Source organism: Schistocerca piceifrons, chromosome 5, assembly GCF_021461385.2.
Source record: "Schistocerca piceifrons isolate TAMUIC-IGC-003096 chromosome 5, iqSchPice1.1, whole genome shotgun sequence".
NCBI lineage: Eukaryota > Metazoa > Arthropoda > Insecta > Orthoptera > Acrididae > Schistocerca > Schistocerca piceifrons.
The window spans coordinates 268178161-268198463 of NC_060142.1; the positions used below are offsets into that span (position 1 = coordinate 268178161).

A 20303-nucleotide genomic window follows, 5' to 3' on the forward strand; every position below is an offset into this window, starting at 1 on the left:
GGACATCAAAACAAATATTTTCCCTAATGTCATTTTTTCCTATTTAAACCAGTGGAGGCCGTATTACGCTCTTCAGTTGTTAGAGGCCGTATTACGGTCTTCAATTGTTAGAGGGCGTATTACGCTCTTCAGTTGTAGGCAACTGCTGTCCACCAGTGTAGTAGTGCATTGTCTCTGTTTACTAATGGAGCGATACATCTGAAGTGAGTACGAGAGGTGTACATGTTGCGCTTTTAACCCGCCCATGCTTGCCCGGTGGCCAGGCGGGCAGGCCGCCGCGCGTTGTCGACAGAACGGGCAGGCTGCTTCACTCCCAGCCAGGCCAAGCAGAACCCAACCCTGGCAGGCTGCGGGAAACTTGCCTGCCTGCCCATATTACCGCTGAGCTGTGCTACGCAGCCATTTAGTCTGCGCGCTTCATTGTCATACTATGAAACTCTAACATCTATATATTAATTTCAGGTCAAAAAATATTGGGTTTTATTTGTACATTCTTCCTTTACGCGTATATTTCGGGCTTATTATCTATATAAATAAAAATGAATTGCCAAATGCGTTGATAAGCGTAAAACTCGAGAACGGCTGGACCAATTCGGCAATTTTTTATTTATTTTTTTGCTGTGTTCGTAATTCTCAGGACAAGGTTTTTATGAAATAAAATTTTTCGAAAATCGACCGAAAAATTGGAAAATTTGAGAAAAACTGAAAGTGTGTTTTCATTGTGTCCGTGTGTTTGTATTGCATATAATCTTGATGAAATTTTGCACACTAAACCTTGAAACCAAGAGGAAGGTCACAGTCTACTTAAAATTTCGTAGGGTGTATGGCAGAGGTTACTTTACCTAACGGAATTCGACAAATTGTACGTTTTTATTCCGATCTTGATGAAATTTGGCATACTTGATACTCAAAGCAGGATGAAGGGCGCTGTCTGCTTAAAATTCTGAATGGTGCATGGCGGAGGGTACTTTACTTACACACTTCTACACTAACCTACAGTTTTATTCCGATCTTGAAGAAATTTTGCACACTTTGACCATCAAGAGGAACATCACTATCTATATAATATTTCGGACAGTGCATGGAATAGAGTACCTTACAAAAGATTTTGACATCATTTGCGGGTTACCATGAAATCCTTCTCCCTCTATACTGCTAAATGGTCTCAGGTCCTTAGCACACATTTCAACGCCCTTTTCGGTCACTAAATCTTTGTCCTCTCTCAAGATATTTACGGAGTAAGGCAACTGCTTGTCAAATTCGCACACATGTCGTAACATACTCGAGGTTCCTGAATAAGTACTTAAGAGCTTTTTACATAGTTTGCATTGAGACACACCTACCGATTTATTTGAAGCGGCCTCATAAACACACGAAAACGTTTCCTATGCGGCACTTGTGCTCTGTTTCGTTACCAGCATGTATTCGACAGTTGTCAATTTTTTTTCAATCTCACTAAAGTCCGACCTATTCATTGTGCTGCCCCCACCGTTGCCATAAATGAACTGCGGGCTAACTACCTGGCTACTTTAGTCACGGTAGCTTGACAGCGAAACCTGTTGTGAGGATCAGCAAGCTGAGCGGGTCCCGTGAAGCTTGGCAGGCCTGCGGGAACCTAGGTAGCCCGGGCTTTCGGGAGCCCAAGTCGGTCGCATTACCCACTATGCCTCAGTACATGCGTACTCCTGTGTTTACGTCGCGGCAGGCTGACCTGCATGAATGGTTGCAGAGGAGCTAGGGGCAAGCAGGCTGCAAGGGGAATATGTACACCTCTAGTGAGTACATTGATATGGTTGGTGCGTACTACGTAGTGCACCACAACGGACGAGCTGCACAGCGGGTTTATCAACAACAGTATCCTAATCGCCGTATCCCGCATCATACGACCTTAGCTGCAGTGTACCAGCGTCTGCGTGAGACCGGGTCATTTAGCAGATTACCTGGACAGGGGCGCCGTCGCACGGTAAGATCGCTGCAATTTGAGGAAGCTGTCTTGCAGAATGTGGAGCGAGATCCTTCAATCAGCACTCGTGCAATTGCACGTAACATGGGGACGAATCAGACGAATGTCAGAACAGTCCTTCGAGAGCAATTGTTACGTCCATTTCACTTACAGAGTGTACACAACCTGGAACCAGTTCATTCTCCACCCAGAGCATAGTTTTCGCAGTGGTACCTGGAACAGTGTGAAATGTATGCTACATTTCCATCCTCTGTGTTGTTTACCGATGAAGCAACGTTCAGGCATGATGGAGTCTTCAATATGCACAATTCGTATGTTTGGAGTGACGATAATTCACATGCCACAGTTACTTACGCTCATCAAGTGCGGTTCTTTGTTCATGTATGGGTCGGTGTTGTTGGGGCTGTTTAATTGGGCCGTATCTGCTACCTAGGCGATTAAATGGCAGGCGCTGATACAATTTTCTCGCCAGTGCACTGCCAGAATTGCTGGAAGACGTCCCGCTCTCTATAAGACAACGCATGTGGTTCCAACATGACGAGGCGCCCGCACCTTTCAGTCGTCGTGTGCGTCGATTCCTGGATCGACGGTTCCCAGAAACCTGGATTGGCGCAGGTGGTCCTGTACCGTGGCCTGCTCTATCCCCAGATATGTTCCCTCTGGACTTCTTTTTGTGGGAAGAGATGCGCAACCTTGTTTACGCAACTCCAGTTGCATCAGAAGAAAATCTGGTTGCCCGGATAGTAGCAGCAGCAGGAACAATTCAGGATACTTGTGCGGTTTTTGCCTGTGTCAGGCAGAACATGATCCGACGTGGTAACCTTTGTTTACTTGTCAATGGAGGCATTTTCGAAAATCAACTGTAACTGAAATTGGGTTGTGTTAATGTGTTGTCTCTTGGTCATAAAAAAAACGGAAAAGTGTTTGTTGGTTTAATTAATTTGCCGCCAGAGAAATCTTCCTCTAGCGATTTCAATATTCCTCATAGGAAAAATTGACATTCGGGAAAAATATTTGTTTTGATGTCCCTTACAACCTTCCAGACTACGTCGGTTTAAATACTTTTCACCCTGTGTGTATTAACTTTGAGGGTAACAACCGAACTCCTGGTAGACGGTGAAACCTCTGCTAGAAGGGTCGACAGAGACTGGTGCAACCCATTCATGAGGTGGAGCAATGTGCGGTAAATCTTTTCCTGTATATGAATGGGAGAAATGCTGCAACAGTCCATATTTACTTGGGGCAACTTTATTTGCACACAATACAATATTATATGAAATGGGTACTAATACTAACAAGTAAAAAGACACGAATAAGTCAAGATGTTTTGATTTAAATATCTTTGAATCTGCCAGATAAGTCGAAAAACTCTCCTGAGGACATATTCATCTTTTTGTGTGCTGCGATAGGAACATTTCTGATTCTGGCCGTATTTATTTCATTGTCTACTTATATATTTATTGAAACCTTTAGTAAATCATAATGCTGTTATCTAAAAACGGGTTGCGATGTACGCCATCTTCCGGAAAAATCTGTGCTATAGAGGTGTACTCTCTGCAATAAATTCGTAATGCATCAAGTCCTTGCTGTCGCAAAATTCGATCAACATCGGCTTAATCTTCAGTTCTGAGAGCTGATATTTTTTGGTAGACGAGGAAGATGAATTAATTCGTGGCTAAATTCACCCTTGGAAAAGACGGACGTGGGGGAAGGAGTACAGTGTGAGAATAACATTGACCGGTGAGTGTACCGTGTTCAAAGATCTGGATGTTAGTGGGACAGAGCCCCACACCACAACACTTGTATCACCACTAAAGTTACGTTCCCCCCACTCCCTCCACCCCCCCCCCCCCACCCCCGCTTCCCCCATATTCCTGGGTGCAGTCCATGTTCCTAGCATTCGCTGCACAAGCCTACGTCTAGAATCACTAAAGGTGATCCAGGAAGAGAACGTGGCCCCACTACTAGCAGGTCTAGACCATATGCACTTGGCACAATCTCAAATGAGCCGCCGTTGGGTGTCAATGGAACTCAGCGTACTGGTCGTCGGGGAAAGAGACCACCCGAATGCAGTCGATGTGCCACGTGACACTGCATGCCTTGTAGTCCTGTTAACGCATCCGCAGATTGACATGTGCCCCTTCTCTCCTGCTGCAAAATGTATCGGTCATCTGCCGCTGTGACTGGCCGAAGTCGACCATCTCCTTTCCATCGGGCAGCAGTGCGTGTGTTTCGGAACGCTCCCTATGTACATGAAACAATGCTTTGAACAATACCAAACTGATGGGCTACATTCGTCACACTTTGTCCTTCTTCTAGCTTGCCAATGAAATATTCCCCGAATGAAGTCATCCAAACGTGGTCCCCGCGCTATGTTTTGATGATGATTAACACCGCAGTGCACCGTAACTACTCGCTAATTAACACACACACTGTCTTTTCCCGTTCCTTCGACTGCCTTGTGTTGAGCGGCCAGCCCTATTTGCCGTTATAGTCGCACTGACATCACTTACAGTTTATTGTGCAAGACCGGGATACTTTTGGGAACATGCTCCCGTCCATTTATACATTAGATAATATGTTCCGTTAATTTATCTATTTCGTTCTTACATTTTGCACAGCAGGGTAATACTTGAAGAGTATAAGTGATACGGAATGAGTCAAAGTGAAACCGACAGCAAGGAAGAAAACAAAACCGCACATTTTCACAGCGCAGCATAGAATTTTATTTGTCCTAGTCGGTTTTAACAGAAAACCTGTACACTGTCTTTAAAAAAATAGATTATGTCCGTCTGAACGTTCGTTAGAGTATCGTGTAAAAGTTTGAAGTAAATCAGTCAGCAACGTTTAGAGACTTTTGCTAGCAACTTTTCCCCTTTATATATTAAATATATAGTTACATATTATACACATCAAACGATATACGTCCAAAGTCCGCCCCAATATTCCTTAAGAGTATCGTGTAAGAACCTGTAGTAAATCGGTAAAGTTTGGCATTTATATATTACATATACATTTTTTTATTACACATATTAAAATATATAGTCTATGTACGTCCGTATTTTCATCACGGATTGATGTAAAAATTTGAAGTAAATGGTTGAGTAGCTTTTGAGACTTAACAAGGACTTTCTGATAATCCATCAAGAAAAGTGGGGTTGCAGCCGGATAGTGCTTGAATAATGATAATAAAACCAGCGGCTGTATTTCAGTCTAACGTCGTTTATTCTTTTTAACACACGCTACCAGTTTCAAAACAACATGGTGTAATCTTCAGGCCCCGAACGTGACCTGCCATCCCCAACCGTTTTCATGCACAATGAACAGAATGGTATGCAGGGGGCCAAAATTGGCTCGATTCCGTACCTTCCGCGGCACCAAAAAGTCCAGCATGGATAGACCATGGTAGCATGTGTTAAAAAGAAAAAATTACGTTAAATTCAAATACATCGTCTGGTTTTGTTATCATTATTCAACCTAACAATGACTTGTTTTTATATAACAGTACAGACTTGTTTGTGAAAGGAACGAGGTGTATATAACCGCAGCGGTTTCTCGGAGAATTACGGTAAGAACTACCTTATACTGCCTGATCCGGGTGAATATATTCCTTGTTTAGGACTATTTAATAGAAATAGATTACTTATAACGTGACTAGTGAGTGATGTTAGCATACTAAACCCGCACATTTGGGAGGAACAGGGTTCTGATCAAATTCGGTTATCCAGATCATCGTTTCCCGCGATTTTGCCCAATTATTTGCTTGATGCATTTAAAAAGTAAATGCCAGTTTCGTTCTCCAACTTATATAATTCGAACTTGTTTCCTTTCCTCGCAAAATGAACGTATGACATTTTCTACCTTTCTCCTTTTAAACGTGAATGGCATGGAACTAATGACGCTGGGTTACTTCACGAAGAACATTACAAGCCGTAACGTAACTTCAACCAGCGAAAAGATTCCTTTGCACAAGAATGCAAGCAAATAAAAGTAAAATTCAATTACGCCCGAAATTGACTCGGTCTCATTTAATTACATTTCCCAGTCGATGCCTAGCTATGAATTTTCCGAGATTGGAAACACATGACAAAGTGGAAAGAGAGAATATAAAGCACTCAAAACGTGGTACTACAGAAGAATGTACAATATAAGGGAGAATGCAAAATGAAGATTATGGAAAAAATATGGAAAACCCGCCCAAAGATGTAAACAATCATGTACGAGCAGCGCCTATTAGACGGAGGGGGTCTGACAGTCGATCAGTTCCAGTCATTCCACCAGGAAGAAGGTACACGGCTCGTGTTGTCTGTAGATCAACCATTCAATCATGCCTACACGGTCAATATCACGGTTCGATCCAGTCCACATTGTTACTCTGTGCCTGGAAGGGCTCTCAACTAGGGAAGTGGCCAGGCGTCTCGGAGTGAACTAAAGCTATCTTGTTCGACATGGAGGAGATACAGAGAGAGAGGAACTGTCGATAACATGCCTCACTCAGGCCGCCCAAAGGATACTACTGCAGTGGAAGACGGCTACCTACGGATTATGGCTCGGAGGAACTCTGACAGCAAAGCCACCATGCTGAATTATGCTCTTCGTGCAGCCCCAGGACGTCGTGCTACGACTCAAACAGTGCGCAATAGGTAGCATGATGCGCAACTTCACTTCCGACGTCCATGGCGAGGTCCATCTTTGCAACCATGACAACATACAGCGCGGTATAGATGGGCCCAACAACAAGCCGAATCGACCGCTCAAGATTGGCACCACGTTCTCTTCATGATGAGTATCATATATTCCTTCAACGAGACAATCGTCGGAGACATGTTTGGAGGCAACCCAGTCAGGTTGAACGCCTTAGATACACTGTCAAGCGAGTGCAGCAAGATGGAGGTTCCCTGATGTTTTGGAGTGGCATCATGTAGGGCCGACGCACGCCGCTGGGTGTCATGAAAGGCGCCGTAACGGCTGTACGATACCTGAATGCCATCCTCCGACCAATAGTGCGACCATATCGGTAGCGCATTGGCGAGGCAATAGTCTTCAGGAACGGCAATTCGCGCCCCCATCGTGCACATCTGATGAATGACTTCCTTTAGGATAACGATATCAGTCGAATAGAGTGGTCAGAGTTTTCTCCAGTCACGAACCCTATCGAACGTGTCTGGGATAGATTGAAAAGGACTGTTTATGGACGACGTGACCCACCAACCACTCTGAGGGATCTACGCCGAATCGCGGTTGAGGAGTCGGACAATCTGGACCAACAGTGCCTTGATGAACTTGTGGTTAGTATGCCACGATGAACACAGGTACGTATCAATGCTAGAGGACGTGCTACTAAATATTAGAGGGACGGGTGTGTACAGCAATCTGGACTGCCACCTCTGAAGGTTTCGCTGTATGATGGTATAACATGCAATGTGTGGTTTTCATGAGCAATAAAAAGTTCGAACATGAAGTTTATGTTGACGTATATTCCAATTTTCTGTACAGGTTCCGCAACTCCCGGAACCGAGGTGATACAAAAATTTTTTTTTTTTATGTGTGTACATGTAATTGTAGTTAAGATGTAAAGAATCTAACTAAATTACCATAATTTCTTTTCGTGCTGCAAAGTGCGTACGTACGTTACTATCCTAAAATATATATTATTTAGGGTATCATAGTGCAGAAAATACCATACAATAATTTAGGCCAGCATTTTGCTTGAAATACTATTATGTACGTCGGAATCAAGGCGGTGGTTGAGTGTGGTAGGTACCTAGTGCAGAGAGGCGATTTACGTTAGTTGTATCATAACGTGTTCTCGTGAGTCAGTGATAAAGTGTGGAAGGAAAGATTAGTATGCCCTATAAAACGTGGTAGAAAGAAGGTCAGCATCGGTCGCAATGTCATCTGTATTTCATTGCAGATCTAGATTTCAGCCAACAGTGCAATTTTCAATAGTGCGTTATAGGTTCAAATGGTTCAAATGGCTCTCAGCACTATGGGACTTAACATCTGAGGTCATCAGTCCCCTAGACTTGGAACTCCTTTTAAACTAACTAACCTAAGGACAGCACACACATCCATTCCCGAGGCAGGATTCGAACCTGCGACCGTAGCAGCAGCGCGGTTCCGAACTGACACGCCTAGATCCTCTTGGCCACAACGGCCATCTGCGTTATAGGTACTCATGTGGACTCACCACCGTTATAACGACACATATTACAGTGTAACATTGGTAGTACAAGCATCATGGGAAGTCCCATGAAGCTTTTCGTGAATAATGTTGTTGTATACAGAGAAGCCGCAGCTTTAGAAAGTAATAACGAAACGGAGGAAGTCCAGCAGAGGATCATCACTTGATGCTACAATTGGCAGTTGACCGTCAACATAAACAAACGTAACCCATTACGAAGATATAGATAGAAAGTCACATTACTGTATAATTACAGAATTGCATGACAAGTACTGGCATAAGCCACATCCATAAAATCTCTGTGATTTTACTATCACGTAAAACTAACAGCCGGTAGACAGATACGAGTCTGATATTGATTGAAAAGATCATAAGAGATTATGGTCCGCCTACATAGGAGGCGAGTTACAGAACCCTAGTTCGACCAGTAACTGAACATCGCTCCTCAACGTGGAATTTGTGTCAGATGGGACTGGTAGGGAAAATGAAGTAGGTCCGAAGAAGAATAACGCGCTACGGTAAGCACGAGAGCGTCACGGAAATGTTCAGCCAGTTTAAATGGCAGGTGCTTCAGGAGAAGCGGTCATCGCGATGCGGTCGGTATTTTTACCTAGAGCGTATATCCAACGAAGTATCAACCGATACACAGCTCCCCCCCTAAGTCTAATCAAAACTATAAGTTCATTGATATTGATTATGTATTTGGCATGCGGCTACCCTTCACCTTCATGACGTCTGAAACTACTGGCAACCCACTGAATGAGGTGTCTGAATGTTTGTGGAGAAATGGCAGCCCATTCTTCATCAAGAGAATGTACTAGTGTTGCACGATGGGGACTGCAGCAAATTCGATCTTCTAATTCATCCCAAAGACTGGACTTTTGGTTCCGGTGGGGACTCTGGGCAAGCCAATCCACGAGAAGAAAACAGATGTCTACAAACCATTTTATCACAGAAGCTGCTTTGTGACAGGATGCACTGTCGTGGTGTACAAACTGTCGTCGTCTCTGAACTGTTTCTCTACTGTACGAGGTATACAATGCTGTATAAAGGTTTTCATATCGTTCCGCATTTAGCCTTTCCTTATGCACAATAAGGGGCGATTCCCTAACTTAGAGTGGTTCATCACTGCAAGTCACCCACCTCCAGTCATTCAGTGTTCACTGGCTATACGCTATACAGCATCTCAAACGTCCCTTAGCAATGACTACCGCAGTGTGTGGCTGTCGAGGAGCTGCTCGAATATTGTACCCCATTTTTGATACTTTGCCAGCTTCACTGCTGCTAGCTCTTTGGAACTCACTCTTTGGAACTCAAGGTGATTCCTTCCACTGATTTTATGCTGTTTCTACAGACATCATGCATAATGCTCGACAGTTCCGAGGTCTGGTTGGTCTGGGTTGAGTTATGGTTCCTTCACGTTCCCACTTCACAATCACATCACGAACAGTCGACGTGGCGAGCTTCAGAAGGGTTGAAATGTTCCTGATGGATTTGTCACTCAGGTCACGACGATTAGTCCATGTTCGAAGCTCTTCTGACTGATCCATTCTTCTGCTTCTGTACTGACAAAGATATGCACTGCGCCTCCCCTTGTAATGGCGCGTTCGCCCTTGCGACATCCCGGGATACTTCTGATCAGATATTGCATACTTCGCGAAGAGATCATGAACGTAACATTAGACAGATTCTAGCTGTAGCTGAAGTTACTAAGAACTTTCTTCTACTCATACGTTTTCAACGACAGTAGGCTCATGTGGGCATTAAAATGACTCAGTGGCACCAAGTGAAAATTTATACCAGAAAGGACCTCGAACACGAATCATCTGCTTAAGCAAGCAGTTACCTTAACCGCCTCAACCATTCGAGCACGCCTCCCAGCCGAAGTAAATTACTAGCCATATTACTAGCATAGTGTCACCTAACCACGAACCCCTCGATGCTATTTCGGATCCCCATAAGAGATCGGCCTCAGTGTACATCCACACCTTATTGGTACACATGCAGGTGTATGTACAGATATTTTTTTGGCTTGGATCTTCTCTGTGTCGAACAGCTATCCCATAAATGTATCACAGATTTTAAGACCTGATGTTTCCTGCATTGTCGTACATGGACGGTGAAATGAACAATGCTTGGCAGTACTGACTATTCATTTTGCTGCAACACTTCCCCACCTCACCTGCTGCCCAGGGGAAAATAAGCATTAATGACTTGCTCTTAACACAAGTACTTGCGTGTACTATCGGACATAAAACATATGACTTGTAGTAGCTGCAATTATTAGTCATCAAATGGCTTAAATATTAATGTAATGTTTTCAGTCCACTGTCCACAGTCACCGTTAGAAATATCTGCACTTATACCTATTAAAGCTCCGTATATAAAAGTTATTTCTCCCACATACACAATGTGACCAAAAGTATCCGCAATTCTGGCTGAAAATTACGGACAAGTTTGTGGCGCCCTCCATCGGTAGTGCTGGAATTCAATGTGGTGTTGGCCCACCCTCAGCCTTGATGACAGCTACCACTCTCGCAGCATACGCTCAATCAGGTACTGGAAGGTTTCTTGGGGAATGGCAGCCCATTCTTCACGGAGTGCTGCACTGAGGAGAGATATCGATGTCGCTCGTTGAGGCCTGAAACGAATTCGGCGTTCCAAAACACCCAGAGGTGTACTATAGATTCAGGTCAGGATTCTGTGCAGGCCAGTCTACTACAGGGATGTTATTGCCATATAACCTCTTCGCCACAGTCCGTGCATATTTACAGGTGCTCGATCGTGTTGAAAGATGCAGTCGCCATCCCCGAATTGCTCTTCAACAGAAAGAAACAAGAAGGTGCTCAAAACGTCAATGTAGATCTGTGCTGTGATAGTGCCACGTAAACAACAAGGGTGCAAGCCCCCTCAATGGAGAACACGACCAGACCACAACACCACCGCCTCTGAATTTTACTGTTGGCACTACATACTCTGGCATATGACTTTCACCGGGCATTCGCCATACCCAAACACTCCCATCGGATCACCACATTGTGTACCGCGATTCGTCAATCCACACGACGTTTTTCCACTGTTCAATCGTCAATACTTACGCTCCTTACACCAAGCGAGGCGTCGTTTGGCGTTTGCCAGCGTGATGTGTGGCTTATGAGCAGCCGCACGACCATGAAATCCTAGTTTTTCCAACTCCCGCTTAACTGTCGTAGTACTTGCAGTGGACCCTGACGCAGTCTGGGCTTCATGTGTAATGGTCTGGATAGACGTCTGCCTACTACACGTTACGACCCTCTTCAACTGTCGGCGGATTCTGTCAGTCAACAGACGAGGTCGGCCTGTGGGCTTTTGTGCTGTACGTGTCCCTTCAGGTTTTCACTTCATTATCACGTAGGAAACAGAGGACCTAGGGATGTTTAAGAGTGTGGAAATCTCACGTACAGACGTGTGAGATAAGTGACACGCAATTACGTGACTGCGAAGTCCGTGAATTGCGTGGAGTGCCCCATTCTGCTCTCTCACGATGTCTAATTACTGCTGAGGTCTACTACTGCGTCTTCAAACTGTACTCGTACATCCGTTATGTATATACCTGTACAGGTCAGACTTTCTACTTGAAAGTCGCCTGCCCGGTAACGGTAGATAAATACGGTATCAGTGGCTGTATTATGCTGATTAGGATGCATAGTTTCTTAGGTGATGCATGAATGTCCGAAGGAAAGTTGCATCGTTATTAAAAATCATAGGCTTTGCAATATCGTCTTATACCAGAAGCATTCGGCCACCAATGCTGATTATTAATCAAAATTTAAATGGTGGCGGGTTTCGAACCCAGGACCTCGCGACGTTTGCACTGCTATCAACGACTCTACCCTTCTTTTATATTTTTTTATCTCATTTTGTTCTTTTGTTAATTTTATTGGTTCGGGGCTGACGTCCCATGCACTTGTTCGAGTTCATCGTGGATCCAGAGGGTAGCTATCCCTCTTACCGAACACGCCGAGCTACCGTGCCGGCGACACTGTCCAACCCAGCCGGGAATCGAACCCGGGCCCTCCGGCATGACAAGCCGGCGCGTTGTCCACTCAGCTACGGTGGCAGACGAATTTAAATGGTGGCGGGTTTCGAACTCTTGACCCCACGACGTTTGCGCTACTAATCAACGACGCTACCCCTAGAGCACGCATAAGTAACAGTGGTGCACCAAATAACGTACGCCAGTCTTCGTAATGCGGCTTCTGGTGAGTGGATTGAGCTCGGAGTACAATGCCACCGGTGAAACATATTCTTTAGGTAGTTGAGCTCTTAGTCGACCGCGTCTCGAGTTCCTTTCCCAGCCGACGCACGAATTGGCGACGAGGACTGCCGGTCTGCGGCGCCTCTGGAGTTACTTGCGGCGGCGGCTGAGGGATGGCGCGGCCCGCAGAGCTGACAGCGCGTCCCAGGGCGCGATAATCTCGTCAGCCGGTGCGCACGCCGCGCTCTCACATATCTGCCGTCTCGCCGCGCCTTCCTCACTAATCCCCAGAAGCATTCGTCCCGCGCGCGGTTTGCTCACGTCCCCTGTAACAGGGTTAGCGCTCGGCAAATAAAGGCGCAGTACCAGACGGGAATGGGAGGCGCTTATACAGCGTCACAGAGCACTGTACGTAGAAGGCAACGCTGTAAATGGGAAAAAGCAAGATTAGAGTGTACCAGACAAAACTGACGGGAAAAGTGAAATATGTCCCCAGCCACTTAGCTCAAATTGTTACTCGTTGCAGATTGAGAGAGAGAGCTACTTCGTTGCCCCGAGTAAATGAGAAATACTGAGCTAAATACGTTTCATTATGATCACTCATCGAGAGGGAATGCGTACTGATACGAATCACCAAGTCCATAGGATGTCAGAAAATGATTTTAAACGATTCCAAAATGTTGTAGAAGGAACTGAGAATGGAATCTACGTCTGGAAACTTCACCTAAGAGCGCTACAGTGCGTCAGAATAACAGGTGCTGCTACGTCACCACTTTCAAAATTACTGGGTGAATCCCCAGCAGAGAGGACCCTATAAAACTGTTTTGGGAAAAAATTTGAACATTCCAGACATTCATAGTCGCTTGCAGAATGTCTATGGAGACCTTGCAGTGAACAAAACCACGGCGAGTCGTTGGGCGTGGCTTCTGTATTCAGCGCAACCAAATAGTGCAAACCGTCCCGATCTGCACCCTACTGCCCGGATCTCGCACCTCCCGTATTGCTCAATGAAGGATGCACAACGCAGTAAGCAGTACGTGGATGATATGGAGATTATTGATGTACTATACAGTAGAGTGAAGCCATACAGGCATACAGGCCCTCGCAGTAAGGCGGCGTAAGGCCATCGCATTGAACGAAGATTATATTGACAAATGGGTTTTGTTGCAAAAATAATCGGGAATAATTTTGTGTATTGGAATTCTCAATAAAACTAATCTTCTTTCAGAAAAAAAGTGTGCTGCATTATTTATTGAAGACCACTCTCAGATTTTGTTAATAAATATTATTTAGCTATTTCACTTTGTGCTGCTCACATTACTTGTTTTGGATATATTTCCGTGTGAAAACATCAGTTCGCAGTTTGCAAGCAACAGCTTTTTACAGTCACTACGTTTCTGCAGTAGCTTGATGACTTATTGCTGCCTTAGATATTGTTCAATTGTTCACTACACTTATTTTAAGGAGTAAAGCTCATTGCCGGCCGGAGTGGAAGTGCGGTTCTAGGAGCTACAGTCTGGAACCGTGTGACCGCGACGGTCGCAGGTTCGAATCCTGCCTCGGGCATGGATGTGTGTGATGTCCTTAGGTTAGTTAGGTTTAAGTAGTTCTAAGTTCTAGGGGACTGATGACCTCAGCTGTTAAGTCCCATAGTGCTCAGAGTCATTTGAACCATTTCGCGTGACCGCTACGGTCGCGGGTTCGAATCCTACTCGGGAATGGATGTGTGTGATGTCCTTAGGTTAGTTAGGTTTAAGTAATTCTAAGTTCTAGGGGACTCATGACCACAGCAGTTAAGTCCCATAGTGCTCAGAGCCATTTGAACCATTTTTGAAGTAAAGCTCATTACACAGCAACATTGAGTTAGTACTGACTTAAAATCATTATTTTTACATTGGTTGTAAGATTTTCTCCAAACCTGAAATTCATCGCTACATTAAGACTTGTCTTGAATCTTAGAGATCAGTTTCAGATGGTACCGAGACGCCGCCAGTTACAGGGTCTCGCAAAGTGGTTGAGACACAAGAACATAAACAGTAGAACTTCGTGTCAATCTTTACTCACAGAAATTAAAGGATCCCAATGGCGCCATTTGCAAATTGCCAGTTCATCTGGTTGCAGGTAGGAGTGTTAGTAGCAGAGCTAGTTCGCTCGCCCGGATAGGGGAACATGTACCCGGAGCTATGGGTGAGCTGAGCGTGGCTCATGTTCGTGCCATCTTTATTTAACAATTTGTTTTTACCATACGGCCGCCTCGTCATTTTAATTTCAATTACTGGTGTCACTGAATTGCTGTCTTGCTTCCTGTGAGTGGCAGCAACAGCGCTTATCGATAAGTGCACCGTCGTACTATCTCCGGGCGACCGATAGTATATACGGGTCGCCGTGTGTCTGGAAGTCAGTCGGAGATGGACCAGCAGGGCGGCCACAACGCAGCACCACTGCAGTCGGGCACGGAGCCCCAGTGAGGTCCGCACAGCCAGTACCAGTGGGGACGACCGTTGGTTGGTCGTTCGGTCGCTCGTCTCATCGACGACGTGTGTCTGGGTCGGTTCCTTCTTGTGCAGAGATGTCGGTTGTGTTCCCTCTGCATGGTTGGCTCCGAGCCAGTGTCTCCGGGATGTCGTCCGTCCGATGGTGGTCATTGAGTGGGAGACGCAACAGTAGCGCAATCGCGACGGAGCAGCAGTCGCGTTCGGAGCAGCAGTCTAGTCAGTCGGTTAGCGTCGAGCAACAAGCAAGCCCCCGTCGCAAGGCGTCAGCCTGGAGCCGCTGGCAGCGTGCAGGCGCGGTTGGAGTGTGAGGTGCTGCTTGCGAGTGCTACGAAGTTAGTCGCCCAAAGATCTTGACTTAGTATCGAGCCCCAACTGTTTACATTTCATTGTTTGATCCTGGTTGTCGCATTTGGGACATTCCGGCAAGCAACAACGTGTGTGTATTTAAGTCGGCTGTCGTCCTGTGGAATTTAACTTAATTTATTCCCTGTTATTGAAGTTCTCCCAGCGGTATCTTCTGCCTTGTGGCCATCGATGTTCCGGTTACCTGCCCTGGTCGTTGACTTAATTTTAGGCAGTGTATTTTCCTCGTCGCGCTATTGCCGTCCAGCGTGGCATGTAGTTCGACAGCTGAGGTGTTGTTAGTCGTTGAGGGCGCCAGTATTCTGTGTGTCGTTGTACTGAATTCCTGTGGTCGTTTTGCTGGTTGCGTGGAGCGGAACTGATTTGGTTGATTGGTTGGACGGCTGTCTGTATGTCTGCCGGTTGGTTGCTTCCAGATTAAGAAGTTGTGGACAGGCTACCTGTCTCACCTAAATGGGCGTTAGTGTCACAATCCCATGTCGACCCTTGTAAATTTCTGAGCGATGTTCCATGTCTGTTACACAGTAACCTCCCAGTTTTAGTTATTTGGTTGATGTGTGGCCTTCAGCCGAGTTTTAATATCTCATAAATTAATGTTCCTGTCTTGCGCTTAAGGCATAAGATAGTGATGCTTTTGTATGGGCCTTCAGCCTAATTTTGCATTCAATGCTTTAAGATAAGGCCTTCTGCCTTTTAACGCTTAATATGCGACCTCCAGCCAAGTTTCATTAAAATTAAATTGCTGAGGCCTTCAGCCGACAAGGCTGAAGATTTAGAAAATATTCTTTGGTGAAACCTCCAGAAGAACGTTACATTTCAGTTTTTTCTTAGGCGTTGTGTCTTCCATTTTAAATGTGACCTTCAGCCGATCTAAGTTTTATCAAGGATGTCGATTAAAGTTTTGAGTGTTTTTCATTCTTGTTGTAATTTTGCGTGTTGATAAAAAGTTAGTATGTTGAGTGCAACTGACAGAAACTCATTCTGGCCCCTTTTACACAACCTAATCCGCTCTGTCCTGCTAGGCCAGGCAGTTCAATGGGTTTTTCCCATATTGCGAGAACGGGTCGAAAATTTCATCTGTCAGCATCATGGAGCACCACTTCAATGGCGCCTGAATACAAGAAAATTTGCATCAATGGTATATCGGTCGTACGGGTCTCTCATTGCTCTGTTTGCCTCCAAGGACGTTTTCTTTCACGATACGTTATTCTCTTTGTGGGGCGGAGCTTCTAAAAGAGTTCGTGCAAGTACTTCCTCTTTCAACAACTTTGTGTAAACTCTGGCGCCGCAGATCAACAGCAGTAACACTAGCCACGCCCCAGAATGTATAAAGAGCGAGTTTGACTATCGTCTGGATGTTCATTGTGCCTCCGATGGAAACAGTTTCTGAAAGGTATAAGGAAACATTGATCTTACACATAGTTGTAAACGTCGCCCGAAGGTTTTATGTAGATGGACGGGATAGACAAGAATATAGAAATACCAAAAACACAAGATATCACCGTGTGTAGTACTGCGTAGCAAACCCGCTAGCTTTCAGAACAGCTCCCAGCTGTCTCGGAATGGATAAAAACAGTTCCTATTGTAACACCAATATCGATTGTAAGTAGGTTATACCATCCACTGTACGTATATAACTATGCAGTGTTTGTTCTTCACTAATAAAGGTCATTGAAATTTGTATTATAAGTATTGTAATAAAAGACTAAAGGATATTTAAAAATAATGGAATTTTATGTGTCTGCTCATAAAAGATAAATTGTGCTTTGAATGCTGGTTCATGCTTAGGGAATTTGTATTGTGTAGAATAAAAGATGTAGATAACCCTCTCCGCTACGGAAGTGGCTTGGCGCTTAGTAAAAGGTGGTTTTGGCGGTCGATCTGGGCAGCTACGCGGTGAGCACGCTACGCAGTTAGTGGCTAGTCGTTGTACAGTTAACATCGTGGGGCCAAGTGAGGCCTTTGAAAGCCAGTTTATATTGAAATTGCCTCAGAAGTGGTTTCGGCTGTCGTATGGTACTCTTGTTATTATGGAATGGCTCTAAATCGAGGATAATACGTCGCCAAGAAGACTTTATAAAAAACATTCAACATCAAGAGTGTGAGACCAGATAGACGACACGTGCTTGCCACCACTATTGCGCCACTGCCTCATAAAATTCAGGAACCTAAATATGTATCATAGTATGGACCAGTATTTTTGTGTGAATGTTTTTCAGTAATAATCCTAGTGGTATAAACATGTGTTTGAACCTTAAAATTGTCCTGATCATGAAACCAACGCAGGATCCCGTCCTAAATGTGCAGAAACCGAGTATCCTGTTTCCAACTAATTAATGGTTTTCTTCTGTACTAAATGTGCTAATGTTCAGTTCCAAAGTATGTAGTGTTATCATAAAAATAGCTGCTTCTCAGGTAATGGATAAGGCACACAAATTGAACCTATATGAAAAGTAATTTTGCTTTGATTACTACTATGAACAATTTTCTGAAATTAATTGAACTTAATATTTGAATTACTTGCTTGAAAGTATGAACATATAAACAATTTCAAGCGGGTTTAGAAAGCAATATTGGCAAACTGCATTTTGGTTCTGAAATAGTCACAGAATTTGCCTGTCAAGACAGTTTCAGTTTATGACCCCCCCCCCCCCCCCCCCCCCCCTGTTTTCTTTTCTTTTATGAGAAAGACAAACTAAAGAAATCTGACGCACTTCCATAATAGTGAGAGTATAAAAAGTGTTTATGTAGTGTTATTTAACTCCATTTTCGGTACCTATACGTTAACTAAACCAGGACTCTTTTTATGCCCAAATTTAGTCTCGTGATGTCTTTAGTAACACCTTAATGCTGAGTTGGCTAATGACTGCAACAGTAATTATTATTATTGTGAGTGAAGTACTTTTTAACCCTCTATATTTTGATGGGTTCGTCAATAAGCAAAACTGACACATTTGGGGGACTGGGAATCCGCATTTCGCAAACTAGAAGTCTCTTCACCCTCAGCTGGTGACTGTGTGGAGTGCAATGTCGAGTCACGGAATAATCGGTGTGATATTATCGCACTATCCAAGTGGTTCATCCAAGACGGAGGTCGATCCGATCAATAATTGTCACCCTGTATGTTTTTACTGCAACATACTACGGCACTGGACTGTGGGAAAATCGCAAAACCAAGCATTTGAGATGTGGTTCTCTAGGAGTATGTTGAAAATTAGGTGGGCTGATAAAGAAGGGGAAAGTTCTCTGCAGAATTTTCGAAAACCGGAATATATGGAAAACACTGACAAGAAGGACGAAGAGTTTGATATTACATGTGTTAAGACATCTGGGAATATCTTCCACAGTGTTAGAGGGAGCTGTAGAAGGTAAAACTTTAGGGAAACAGTAGATTACAATACATCAAGCAAATAATTGAGGACGTAGGTAGCAATTGTTACTTGAGACTGAGACGTTACCACAAGATCGAATTCAAAGAATTCGTAGCGGGCCACATCAAACTAATCAGAAGACAGATGACATATACTCAGATACAAAATTTGGGTATTCGTAGTTTCTTTGATGCAAGAGAATTCAAGCCGCTTTTCTTTTTACTTAGGTATAGTAGTGTCCGTATTAACTTCCGCATTTCATTACATTCTTTATGTTTCGTCTAATGATACAGTTGTCCATGTCATTAACTTATGGATCATTGTATTAACACTTCTTAAATAAACGGTCTCTTCTGTAACTCGCAAGTGTCCATTGGTAGTTTTGTAAGACGTATTCCTGTGTCGTCACACGCTCACTGAAGAATGTTTTGTTGCCTTTCACAATGCAATTCGACAACAGTCGTTTTGGTTTTACAGACCTTAAATGAAAGTCGATCTTTTCGAGTGCCTACGTAGAGACCTGTTCGTATCGATTTAAAGACGTCGTCACTGTTAGCCATGAGAGATACGTTCTACCGTTGCGCGTGCACTGTTTTAGGTATTCAGCGCAACTGATTGCACTGGCAGCTTGAAGTGTTGTAGCAGTTATCTTTATCTCTTTTTAAATGCTACAACGTCTCAAGCGACCAGTGAAATCAGTCGTGCTGAGTATCTCGAATAGTGCGCACGCAACGGAGAACGTACCTTTCATGGCTAATTCTCAAAACGTTTTTTAGATCGACATGGGAAAAAAACTATGCAGTTGCTGGAAACACTTCCTTCGTCTTCCTGTAAACGGACTGTTCTAGAAATATCTGTGACTAGTGCCATTGGCACATGGCCTGCATGGCATATATGTGCTGTGTGTTAAATGTCATTGATCACGCAGTTGCTGGAAACACTTCCTTCGTCTTCCTGTAAACGGACTGTTCTAGAAATATCTGTGACTAGTGCCATTGGCACATGGCCTGCATGGCATATATGTGCTGTGTGTTAAATGTCATTGATCAAAGTAAGGTAACTGTGAATATAGGAAATAAGGGAAGTTATGGTTCAGTGGCTCGTAAAGGTCATTATAAATGGAGCTCCAAAACCGGGTATAAAAACTAGGAAAAGAATTCGATCTTTGTTTACGTTAGGAAAAATCTCGGAATTTGTTTACAATATTTCTGTGAAAGACGCAATGACAGAAAGGAAATTTAAATATGAACTACTGTTGATTAGTGTTCCATTTCGCATGATTGGTATCTGAAGTGTCTTGTAGCTTTATTTGGGTTGTAGCTACTTAATATCTAGAAAGACTAGATTTCCACTTATTTGAATGAAAGTCGCTTCTCCCTAAATCTTCATATATGCAATACAATGAAGCTGAAAAGGGAAACCCTCATTATAATATATCATTTTAGCGTTGTTGTTCAACGAATGTAACCTAGCATATGTCTTAAATAGGATCATTAAAATTAATACTTCGACCTACGTGAGAAATATTTGCAGTATATCTGTTAGAAAACTTCCGTGCCATCTGTTCTATGATATTGATTACATTTTCGGGATTTTTATAAAGACGGCTATACGGAAAGCGTCAAAGAAATTCATACATATTGGTAGGGTTCTACTTACACTGCAAGGAAAATGCTCATGGAACTTAAAT

The 20303-nt window shown here is 43.9% G+C and overlaps 1 non-coding gene across 1 annotated transcript; it reads right to left on the bottom strand.

Annotated features, from left to right (window-relative positions):
* Positions 1-12169: 12169 nt before the first annotated feature.
* Positions 12170-12246, bottom strand: Trnad-guc. Its single transcript has one exon. It is a non-coding gene; the product is annotated as a tRNA-Asp (tRNA).
* Positions 12247-20303: the final 8057 nt, after the last annotated feature.